The sequence below is a fragment of the Ananas comosus genome, linkage group 7, assembly GCF_001540865.1.
Source record: "Ananas comosus cultivar F153 linkage group 7, ASM154086v1, whole genome shotgun sequence".
Lineage (NCBI taxonomy): Eukaryota > Viridiplantae > Streptophyta > Magnoliopsida > Poales > Bromeliaceae > Ananas > Ananas comosus.
Genome location: NC_033627.1, coordinates 9,576,892 through 9,589,580, shown reverse-complemented (window position 1 = coordinate 9,589,580; position 12,689 = coordinate 9,576,892). Strand labels below are relative to the sequence as shown.

The 12,689-nt window shown below is 41.2% G+C and overlaps 1 long non-coding RNA gene across 1 annotated transcript; it reads right to left on the bottom strand.

Annotated features, from left to right (window-relative positions):
- LOC109713218 lies at positions 877 to 1,981 on the bottom strand. Its single transcript, XR_002217069.1, has 2 exons — positions 1,901 to 1,981; positions 877 to 1,513 (listed from the first exon to the last, which is right to left on the bottom strand). It is a non-coding gene; the product is annotated as an uncharacterized LOC109713218 (long non-coding RNA).

Genomic DNA, 12,689 nt, shown 5'->3' with positions numbered 1-12,689 from the left:
GCAAGGATTTATATATCCAGTTTTATAGTTTTTTTAATAAATTGTAGAAATAAAAAATGGTAAGACAAGTTGGAAAAAATATTCCTTGGATGGTTGAGGTCCCTAAACCCTAAACCCTAAACCCTAGTATTGCTCTTTTTATTGGACCTTTTTCCATGAAAAGTCTGCTAGTTTTGTGCCTTTGCCAAACCATGCCATTTTTTTACTTTTGCAATTTCAGCCCGAAATTATTAGAATTTGATAAAACGCCCTTTTGCCTACAATACGTATTGACTTTAAGTGATGCAACATTTGATACACTACCAGAAAGATTGGCGGCAAAAATAAAGTGGCGATAAAAGTAATCGCCACTATATAATTACTTATGATGGCGATAAAAAAGTTTTCTATCATTACATATTTATTATGGCGGCGATAAAAAAAATCGCCACTGATTAATTAACTTAAAATAATAATATTATTTTTGCCAATAAATTATTAATCGATCGCCACTAAAAGGTTACATATGGTGGCAATAAAAAAATTATTATTTATTAATTAACTTAAAGTATCAATATTATTTTTGTCACTAAACATCTATTTTGTTGCCAGTATATGATCACATATGGTGGCACAAAAAGCTACCACAAAGTAATATATTTGCTTACTATCTCTCTAAAATCACATATGGTGGAACAAGTAATTACCACAAATTAGTTGAAACTAAGGTGTCAATTCAAATTTATATATATTTTACAAATTTAATAATTTAATAATTTTTAATAAAATTAAAATCACAATAAAATATTTAAAAATTTTATTTTCAAAATAATGTATAGTGAGGGTGAAAATATAGCGACAACGGTTAAAAAATAGGGTAAAATATACACAGAGACCTCTTCAACTATTGATTATTTTAAAATTGCTCCATAGACGGGGTAACAAGAATCCTGTTCTTGCGTACATATGTCTCGAACAAATAAGTAACCGCCTCCTGATCATCCGCGAGTACTTTTCCACGCATGTAGAACTCCCGAATAAGTTCTACACAAAAAGGAGCACATGCTGGAATCCTCCCAACGGGCTCAATCGGAGCTCTTGAAGTAAATGCCCAAAGTCTGGAACCTCCTTAATGAGTTCGTTGAAGTTGACATACCGTTCCGCTAAGCACGATCTGCTCGAATAAGCCTTCTGCTACTATGTTTGTATCTCTGCGGCATGCTTTGATCTACTTTCACGCTCACGAACCCCTCCCTCGCGAATAACGGGGCCACCTGTCCTTGCCAAGGAGGAGAACTAGCACCTTTTTTCTTTCTAGATGTTTCTGGTGCTTTCCCTTTGCCTTTATCCGTTTGAACTGTAGTTTTTTCTGCCTCCTCGTGGGAACTCGCCCTATAATCAGAATCTGAATCCGACGACTAGTCTTCAGTACGAGTCCATTTAGAAGCCCCACGACGGCCTTTACCACGACCACGACCACTTCCAGTGGCCATGAGCACCATTAGGACGAGAAACAGTAAAAATGTCATTTTTCCTATACAAAAATAAACTTTGCATGAACATAATTATAATAAAAACTTGTAAAATAGTGTAAAAAATTTCTAATCAAATTAGAATGCATAATAACACTATTTCCAACAGATTTAAGTAATATTTTTCATTAAAAATAGCATTCAAACATGTAACCCGAAATTCCACATAGTACATGCAAAAAATCTTAGATCCGCAAAATATAACGCGTTATTTCCTAATGTAAGTGTTCAAGAAGCAAGCATGCATATATCTTAAGTGAAACATAGCAAAAAAAATGCAAGAAAAGTGATCAAAAACTGAGATCGAGCTTCAACCCAAAAATTTGTTCGAAAAAGGCAAAAACGAGGGTTTTGGAGAGAAAAAGATCAGATCCGGTGAAGATACTGACAAATCTTTGCTGAAATCTCTTGGATCTGGAGGAGAATGATGCTAGGAGAATTTTAGAGAGAGAAAGAAAGAGTTTTGATAATGATTTGGTGGAGAAATAAAAGCTTTATCCGGTTTATAAAATCTATCACGCAGTGCTGGTACTGGTACGCGGGATTTAGTACCGGTACGACTACCAGAAATTTAAAATTTTGCTCTTTAATTTTTATTATAATAATAATAATCCAAATTTAAGTCAATTTCATAATAATTAAAGATTTCACTTCAAAATCATCACGATGAATATAAAATATTACATGATTTCTTAATTCATCTAAACTTCGAAATTAAGTTATCAAAATTAATCTATTGGTTCAAAATCATCGAGATGTAACGGTTTATGAAAAATGACTTATAGAAATTCGGCAAAATTGACATCAATTTGTCGCAAAATGTTCAAAATAGAGATTTAACTAATAAAACACCGTGGGTGGCTCTTTGAGCATCTTTTCATCCTACCACCTTGTAACTCCGAAAAATTTAAATATTCATTCTTCAACCTTTTCGGCAATTCTATTAATTCTCATGTGGTAGTTGCATGCACTTATCGGACGACCGGGGTGGTAGCTCTTTCCTACATGTGGTGGTAGTTTTTACACTCCTTTTGGATGTAACTTTTTTCACATCTTTTAAACGTAGGAGTAATTTTTTTAATCAATTTTTTTTTAATTTTATCATCATTTTTTTTTAATAATTCAAACTCCCCCTCAATTAGACAATCTCATATTTGAAAGAAAATTTGAAGAAAATTTTTGAATATCGGATTGGAGTTGACGAACTTGATTGGTCAATATTTGGTTGGATGCGTAAGTTTCCTTAAATTGATGCTCCAAAAATCCAACCTTGTCTTGATTAGATTTTATCGTTGATTCCGATTCGTCTAGCTTCTTTTGGAGGATCAAATTATTCTTCAAAATTGATTCCCTTTCCTCCTCAAGAGCTTTATTTATAGTCTTCAAATTATTGTTCTCATCTTCAAGGTCCAATAAACGCCTTCTCAACTTCTTATTATACTTGGCCATCTTCTTTGATTCGATAAGAAGTTGATTATACGCTTCCGCTAAGTTCTCGTCGTTAGACTCCTCGCTTTCGCCATCATCGCTCGACGTCCCATGCAAGGAAGGAGAAACACTAGAGTTAGAAACAATAGAGGATAAACAAACAACATTAGACGAAGGCAAAGAAGTGTTAGTAAATAAAGCAACATTTTCATTCTTTTCTTCGTTACTTGAAGTTGATTCACTCGAAGTAGAATCATCCTAAGTTTTAGCTTGCAAAGCCTTCTATTTATAGGATTTCTTAGATGGACAATTCGTGGAAATATGGCCATAGCTTTTACATTTGTAACATTGGATTTTTTCTTCAAAATCATCTTTTTTTTTAGAAGGTTTTGCAAGTTTCTTTTCTTTCAATTTAGAACTCGAAGATTGTTTAGAAAAAGATTTTTGCTTTGAAGATGAAGCATTGTTTGCATTCTTCTTCCGGAAGTTCCGACGAAACTTCTTCGTTAGAAGCGCCAGTTGATGTTCAAAATCCGCAATTGAGATCTCTCCGTCGGATTTCGAGTCCACGTCTTCTTCCTTCGTCGATTTCAGTGCAACCCCTGTACTTTTAAAAGAAAGCTTGGAAGAAAATTGATTAGTAGGAAAAGTCATTTCATACGTTTGTAATGCACCTACTAACTCTTCGATTTTCATCTTATCCAGATGCTTAAAGGTTTCAATCGCGGCAACCTTTGCCCTAAAGCGCTCCGGAAGAGTTCGAAGAATCTTTCTAACAATTTTTTATTTCGGGATTTTTTTCTTCCAAGTAAGCACATGTATTAATAATGTCTTGAAGTCTAGTATGATAATCGGTAAAAGATTCATGCTCCTTTATTCGAATAGAATCAAATTGACTTGTCAACATCTGGAGCTTTTACACTTTTACTAAACTTGTACCCTTATGTGTAACTTGAAGAGTATACCAAATCTCTTTGGCGATTTCACACGCCGAGACACGAGTAAATTCTGTTTGTGATAAAGCATTAAATAGGGCATTTATTCCCTTACCATTGAACGAAGATGACTCATTTTCGTCTTTCGTCCATTTATTTCTAGGTTTAGGGACGGTAGCATTATCGACGACTTCAGTGGGATGCTTCTATCTGAATTTGATTGATTGCCACACTCGCTCGTCGATTGCAGTTAGAAAAGCTCTCATGCGAACTTTTCAATAGGCATAATTTGTGCCATCAAAGAGTGGTGGTCGATTAATGTTACCGCCCTCGGCCATTATGATAGTTGAAGATTTAGATCCCGCTCTGATACCAATTGTATGTTACGAGGAGCCCTAGGATCTATCTAAATACTATCAAACACCTAGATGGGGGGTGAATAGGTGTATAGGCCAAAACCACAAATCTCAATGCGATAAAAAGTTAAATGCAAAAAATAAAAATCACACCGAGATTTACGTGGGAAACTCCACTTAGGAGAAAAACCCACGGGACCCACACGCGAAAAAATAATTCACTAAGAGAAAAGATTACAAAGTGATTACCGACTCCACGGACTCGACCTCTCTTAACCTCTTATGAATCTAGCGCAATCCTCAGGGTTGTCCACGCCCTCACGTTCGAATCCACGAACGCCTCGCACACGTCCGAATCCACAAACGCCACTCGAATTCACGAGCTCACGATCCGAATCCTGGAACCGCCTTCGATCACGTCGAATCCACGACGCCACCCATGAAGAACATCATGATTATGGTGATCCTTCGCTTAGAGTATTGATAAAGAACTAGAGAAGAATCTCTAAGCGAAGCGTAGATCAATTCGACATATAGATATCAATTTACAATACCTCGAATTGAGCTAAAAGAAGCTAATTTGTAGAAAATAGGTTTAGAACGAAAACCTAGCCTCTGGGGTTTTTCTATCATGTATTCTCGTGATGTTCCATAAATTAGAGAACCCTAATAGTTTATTTATAGACTTTAGAATCAATTAGAGTCGGATTAGAATGATTATCAGGAATTTTACATTGTGTACTGGTACTGCATTAAGTTGGTACCAGTACCACATGACGAAACAAAAAATTCCTGAGGCTGAGTACCGGTATCATCATCCCTCAGCATAATACTAGCCAAATAGGCCACACAACCCCTCTGTATCAATTGCCTAGCTCGCGAAGAGCTAATTGTCATCGCAATTAGCGAACTCTGACATCCCTTGTAAACCACTTCTTCCTGTCCTGGTTCTCTAAAAGTCACTGTTCGATATTTACAATCGATAGTGGCATAGTACTTGCTAAAGCCAATCCATACTTAATACCACATTGAACTCTCCAAGCTTATGTAATGCCAACAAATCCACGGGCATAATCCAATCCCCTACTCGAATAGGGCAACTGGGGCCAGACTCCTGAATATCCAAAATATGGTCGGGTACAACAACTCGTCCCGGATGCACCATAGATACAAGTGGGATGCCATACAATTCGGCGAATAGCCGATCAATAAATGAATGTGATGCATCGGTATCAAATAAAGATCGAACTCTTATGCCATTTAATAAAATAATACATGCTACAACTTCATCTGTTGCTGCCGCCTGCTCTGTCTGGGCTGCATACATGCGCCCACTCGGAGCCTGACGTGAACCCTCCGTCTGACGCTGGAAAGGTGGCCGCCCAGTCTGATAGTGCGTCGATGGAATCCCCTGGCTAGGAGCTGGTGAAGCCGGTGCCGATGCAAATGACGGTGCTGGTAGGGAACCCCTCGGGCTCTCGGAGCAGAAGTGGCCCTCCTGGCCACAAAGAAAGCATCTGCCTCCACGCTGTAGACACTGCAGGGGAGAATGGGGACCCTCGCAGATCACACAATGTGGATCTCGACGACAATCAGAACCTCCACGCTTCGCAGAAGAGTCGTACCCTCGAGACTGGCTCCTCGGGTGCTTCGGCGGCCTCCTAGTGTAAGTTACGAGAAGCCCTAGGATCTATCTAGATACTATCAAATACTTAGAGGGGGGTGAATAGATGTATAGGCCAAAACCACAAATCTTAATGCGATAAAAAGTTAAATGCGAAAAATAAAAATCATATCGAGATTTACATGGGAAACTCCACTTCGAAGAAAATCCAACGGGACCAACACGTGAAAAAATAACTCACTAAGAGAAAAGATTGCAAGGTGATTACCGACTCCACGGACTCGACCTCTCTTAACCTCACGAGGTGAACTTTCAGACTCAACTTTCGGACGCCCTAAACTGGGTCCAAAATGACTTCAGCATTGTCACGCCCTGAGACCCGCCTATTTGGTCAGATTCGGGCCCGCTAACAGACCGCCGAACGGATAGAGTTTTTCCTGTACGTCCTAGGCGTCACAATCAATATAATACAAGAGGTTCCAACTAGGAACAGATTTCAAGTAGAGATTGCATAAGGAAGTATAAAAAACATAAAACAATTAAGCTATTACAAGCATTCACATCACATGCTTTTTACAATTTATATTTTCGTTTTCTTTTCTTCCAAATACAATCAAGATTATTACAAATTTATTTCTTTCATCTTTTCTACACTCCTAGCTAGGCTGACTCGAGATACCGGTATCTCTGGTCTCTGTAATAGGGCGCTATCTACGAAGCTACGCCTTTTCCTCGCGCCGCCGCGCTGCTCATATGTGAACCTGTACCCCCAAAAATAATACGGGGGTGAGAACTATTGTCCATAGTTCCCAGTGGGTACGGCCACCAAGGAAAAAGATCGACCCACCAGGTCCAAAGAGGCACTGCAACATGTTACTCCAACAAATATATATATGCAAGTACTAAAATACATGTTATGCCTCAAGACATGCAACATGCAAATTATGCAACTTATGCAACTAATGCAACCAACTAAGTAGATTAACTGATTCTACTTTCAATCCTACTATCCATAGCTCATATCAACTAGCACTAAGATTTCTACTACCTTAGTTCCACAGCTCAAGTCCAACTAGCATCTAAGGTCTCTACAGCCTTAGATCTTACCATATATCACTAGCCTTTAAGGTTTCCACTACCTTAATCAAGCTATCCACCCGACTCGGCCTCGAGTCAATCATTTGCGAACTACCGCGCACTGGCTGCATCTCTACCATAGCCTGGCTGCCATCACAGCCCACTGCATCTCTTGACTTAGCCATATGGTGGCGAACTCATCCGACCTCACCCAACAATGGCTCAAGTCAATCCTGGCGGCATCATCCAATAAGCTAAATGGGCGATGAGAACCACACATACCCATTTCAAGCTTATACCGGGTGAGGAGAACCACACATACCCGTTGAATCATTGTCGGGCGAGGAGAACCGCACATGCCCGCAGTTCTGATTCACTTGTATTCTGCTGCAAGTTTCCACCACTTCTTTTGCGGCCACATCACTAGGGATTTCGGAATCCGTTTTCATGTCTCAAGGGTCATCTGCAACACTACGATGTCGACCTATCTAGGTTCGACCCATAAACATCCTAGTGGCTCCTACCACTATAGTCACAACCTAGTTTCAACCACGCTAGGTTCTATGTCATCTCTACCTAGATCTCACTTCTAGGTTTACTTGTTCAACTTATATTTACTAACACTAGGTTCAATGCCACTCGTATCCAACCTATGTTCACGACACTAGGTTCATATCCAACCTATGTTCAATAACACTAGGTTCAATGCTACTCGATCTAGTTTATAGATATCCACATGCACATTTCATCTAGCATGTCCTGTAACATATCAAGATGCATTCACTTAGCATTTCTACATTAGACCAATATGCATTCATTTAGCATTTTATATATTATGTCAATATGCATTCTTCTAGCATTTCTACACCATATCATCATGCATCCAAAGGTAATTAGCATAGCATTCACCTTATGCGTTCATATGGTTTACCACTAACTATCACATATGCATCAATGATAAATAACGTTCGACTTCGATATGGAAGCGAGCTAAACATTTCGGTGAGCACAACCTACCTCGAATCGTTTTCCGATTGCTTATAGTCACTTGCAATCGGCCTCCCGCGACACTCGTTGTCCGGTTCGGCCCGATCTTGCAAATAATCCCGAACCGTGCGTCAATCCGCGGCCTTGGGTTTTAAAGGCTTCATCTACATGCCGCGATGCTAGGAATCCGTTTTCATGATTTTTGGACGCCGCCTCGGCCCTCCAGACGGAAACGAAGCCAAAAACGTCATTTTTTTCCATATCTTCGCGTAGTCTCAACGATTTGCCAAACCGACTTGCCAATGCGTCAGAATACCTAGCAATTAGGTTTACATGGGTCCAATTTAGATCAAACCCCTATACTTTGCAAAGCCCCATTTGGAGCCCTAGCCTGCGTACAACCTCCAAATAACCCAAAATCAATTGAAGAAACATGCTAGAATCACTTTAAAGACCATTAGAATACTAAGCATAAAGGATTTAACCAAATCCTAAACACTTATCGAAATGTGAACGCCGAGACGGAAGCACGCAGCTCCAACGGGCGCGCGAAAGCTCGAACCGTCGCTCCACACACGCTCCCAAGCACGCTCTCCACCAAGCTTCCGAGTCTGGGAAAGAGATCTAGAGAGATGAAGTGGGAATCTAGAGAGAGGGAGAGCTCTCTCTCTCTACTAATGTGTGTGTGGGTGTGTGCGGTTGAGGGAGGAAGAAGAAAGGGGGATGAAGCCCCTTTTATAAAACAACCCCCACCAATTTATAACAATGCCCCTGCTCATTCTGGGCATTTTTCGGGCTCAGGGACCAGTCCTTGGCTTGAGGGACCGGACCCCGTAGGTTTAGAAAATCAGCATCTTCTAGACTTAGCCAAAATTTTAGCCTTTCGTCGTTTCTTCTCCGTTTTTGCTCGTTTTTGCTCCGTGGATCTCTGATTCGCCTTAAATCGCACCGAGACCCCAAACATGTTTTCGACCGCGTTCAAACCATCTATTCATCCACGCCTTGCCAGATTTCGGCCAAGGTCCAATCATAGGTTTTCGGGTTCCGTTTTTGCGCCCGACGCGTACCGAAAACGCCCGAATGCTCCTGAACTTCGCCGGAACCATTCAAATGGTTTTCCAAACTAACATACACCGTAATTTCATAACTTTAGAAGTTCAGTATGTTACAACCTCACACACGTCCGAATTTACGAACGCCACTCGAATCCACGAGCTCACGATCCGAATCTTTGAACCGCCTTCGATCCCACCGAATCCACGACGCCATCCATGAAGAACATCATGATTATGGTGATCCTTCGCTTAGAGTATCAATGAAGAACAAGAGAAGAATCTCTAAGCGAAGCGTAGATCAATTTGACATATAGATATCAATTTACAATATCTCGAATTGAGCTAAAAAAGGCTAATTTGTAGAAAATAGGTTTAGAACGAAAACCTAGCCTCTAGGGTTTCTCTATCATGTAAACTCGTGTTGTTCCATAAATTAAAGAACCCTAATAGCTTATTTATAGACTTTTGAATCAATTAGAGTCGGATTAGAATGATTATCAGGAATTTTACACTGCGTACCAGTACTGCATTAAGTTGGTACCAGTACCACATGACGGAACAAAAAATTCCTGAGGCTAAGTATCGGTATCAGACCGATGCCGTACCGGAACTAGCCGCAATATCAATACCCTACCGATGCAATACCGGTACTCAATGAAATTTTGAGAATTGCATCACTCCGACAACTTCTAATCCTTTAATCTTTGATTTATGATTCTAATGTCATAAATAAGTATGAATCACCATAACATGAATTAAAACCTTACCTTAGCATCGTGATTTATGCCGTGAGATGTTTTTGAGTTCTCGAAGTCTTGGATTCTTCAATCTTCGACAATCATGCGCCGAACCCTTCAAGACTCTGACTCAAATCACGAACTTGCCAACACAAAATACTTAACACCTAGAGTGCGTCTGGCTAGCACCCTCAGCCGCTGGCCTCTTTTCTTTCCCTTTGTCGAAGTCTTCCCTGCGCTCTTGCAAGACCTCCGCGCCTTTCTCCACTATAAGTGCGCGATCTACCACTTCCCGTTAAGTATGTAGATTTGACGACTGGATGAAGCGGAAGATCGACAGTCGAAGGCCTACCTGGAAGATACGGGCCTTGTTTTCATCATCCCTCAGGACGAAGGGTACACAGTGCAAGAGTCGGGAGAACTCTCGCTCATACTCGGCTACCGTCTGGTCTCCCTGGCGCAAATTGCGCAAGTCTTTCTGCACCTGGCTCTTAACACTTTGCGGAAAGTAGGTCGACGACAGTAGCTCCTTGAACCTCTTCCAAGTGATTGCCGATAAGTCGGTCTTGGGATTATCCTGGATATCCGTCCACCAACGGTAGACCTCACAGTCGAAATAGTGAGTGGCGAGTCAAACTCGATCCCTCTCCTCCACGAAGGTATTATAGAATAATTTCTCCATATGCATCAATCGCTTCTCTACGATCCAATGGTCGGCCTTCTCTCCATCGAAGATCCGGGGATTGCACCTCCTGAACTCATTGAGAGGATCCGTTCTTCACTCGTAACCATCATAGGGAAAACTATAAATTGGATCAGATTTTGGAGTTTTTTCTTCTGCAGTACCTCGACGTGACATGAGCCCTGCCTAGGGCACCTAAACCGGTGGTCCCGCTATAACCTCCTCCCGGGCCTCAACACTCGGCACTGCTCGTGATGTACCGGGCGCGGGTGACGACGCCCTCGCTGCCGGATCCTCAGCCGGCGCGGTGGTGTGGGATCCTGGGTCTCCCTAGCAGCTGACTGCTGGAGTAATAAATACTCTAGCCTCTTCATTATTGCCTCCTATTGGCGAGCCGCATCGGCTTGTTGCTGAGCCGCCGCCATCTGCTGCGCCACCAAGTCTGTAAGAACAGAAAGCTTGGTTCTCAACTCACGGACCTCACTAGATTTGGAGGTAGCAAAGGTTTCCATCTCCTCAAAGTTTGCCGCCTCGTCCGCTCTAGCTGATTGAGGGCGAGTTGTCGGCATCGCAAGCTATAACAAACATAACAAGTGAAAAGTTAGTAAAACCCATGCTATCGTAACCACACTCAAAGAAAAAAACATCCCAATCATGCGAAAGTAATGAAATCAGCCTCAGTACTAACTCCCGATGTCGTATTGTCGGCCGCCAACGTGACCTTCCATGAAGTTAGAAGTTGCACACTTCAATTAAACTCCAACATTTTAGAGTTGATTTAAAACCCAATCATGATACTTTCGCTCACAAATCAAATAGACCTCCGTCTCTCACGAGCCTATTTCCTATAGTCCAACAAGCCTAAGATTTGCTAGGTCCACTAAGACTCAACCATAGTTAGTTAATTCGCGAAATATTCGCGAATTATTCGCGAATATTTGAAAATCCGAATTAAACGGCCGTTTTCGATTTTTTCTCAAAAATTCGGAAAAAAACGCATTTTTTTGGGTAAAAGTAATTATTCGCGAATTGAACGTGGTTCGCGAATAGTTCGCCCCAAAAGATCGGGGCGGTTGCTGCGACGTGGAGTCGCGGGCCTTGCGGGTGGCCGAAAATATTAAAAAAAAAACCTTTTCAGAGAAGCTACGCGCTTCGCCTCGCCATGTCGCCCAAAAGGCAAAAAAAAAAAAAAAAAAAAAAAAAAAAAAAAAAAAAAAAAAAAAAAAAAAAAAAAAAAAAAAAAAAAAAACCCTTTCTGAAAAGATCGCTCCCCTCCCACCCCGAGTCCCCGACCCCTCCCAAAAGAAGGGTTTGCCCTAACTTCTCACTCCTGCGGCGGCCGCGGTTCTTCCCCTCCCCCTCTTCTGTCATGGTGCAACCATGACGGCGAGCAGAGGAGCAGTAGATAGAAGGTAAAGGAGTAGAGTGAGACAATGGAGGATCCATGGTAGGAGGAAGCAAGGCGGCGGTGTGATCTATGGGAGAGATAGGCTAACGGGTAGTGGGCTCGCACTCCCTCACTGTAGCGTCACCAAGCCCGACTCCGCACCTTGATTCGGCTTTCGGGCGACGGGTCCGCGCTCTCTCACAGCTGCATTGTCGGACCCGACTCCGCTTTCTTGGAGGGAGGCGTATTGAAGCCACAGGAGTTGATGCAATTAGTACTAATACAATTACTACCATACCCCTGCCATTATAACTCTTACATTTTGGTCCTCTAGATGGAAGCAGTATATGTAATGAACTCACTTTTGTAATAGACAAGCAAGAGATAAATAAAATCCCAATTTCCCAAATCCCAAGTCTGGATGGAAGCATAAATCTTGAGAGAAAAAAACTTAATTTAATAGCCGAATTTTTGATCCCGAATTTTTAATTGGTGAACGTATAATATCCGTATAAATCACGTATCCGAATAATTGACGAATCCGTTTTTTAGCCGTTTTTTTCAACGAATTTAAAAATTAGAAGACGAATTTTATCCGAATTATACCCGTACAGAATTTTTGCCGAATCCCAATTAACTAACTATGGACTCAACCCTAGGCTCTGATACCAATATAATCTGTCACACCCGAGCCCCAGCGGAAGCCTGTCCAATGCGTCACAGACCCGCCGTATGCACAAGGCATCTCCAGTGGACACAATGCGTGCTCAGACCCGCCATATACCAAAAACATATAAGGCGTCTACAATAACAAGATAAAACCATACAAGGATAGAACAACATCTAGCATGATATCAGAGCATAAACATAACCTACTCTCTAAAAACAAGTATAGGAAGTAAAATAGCTA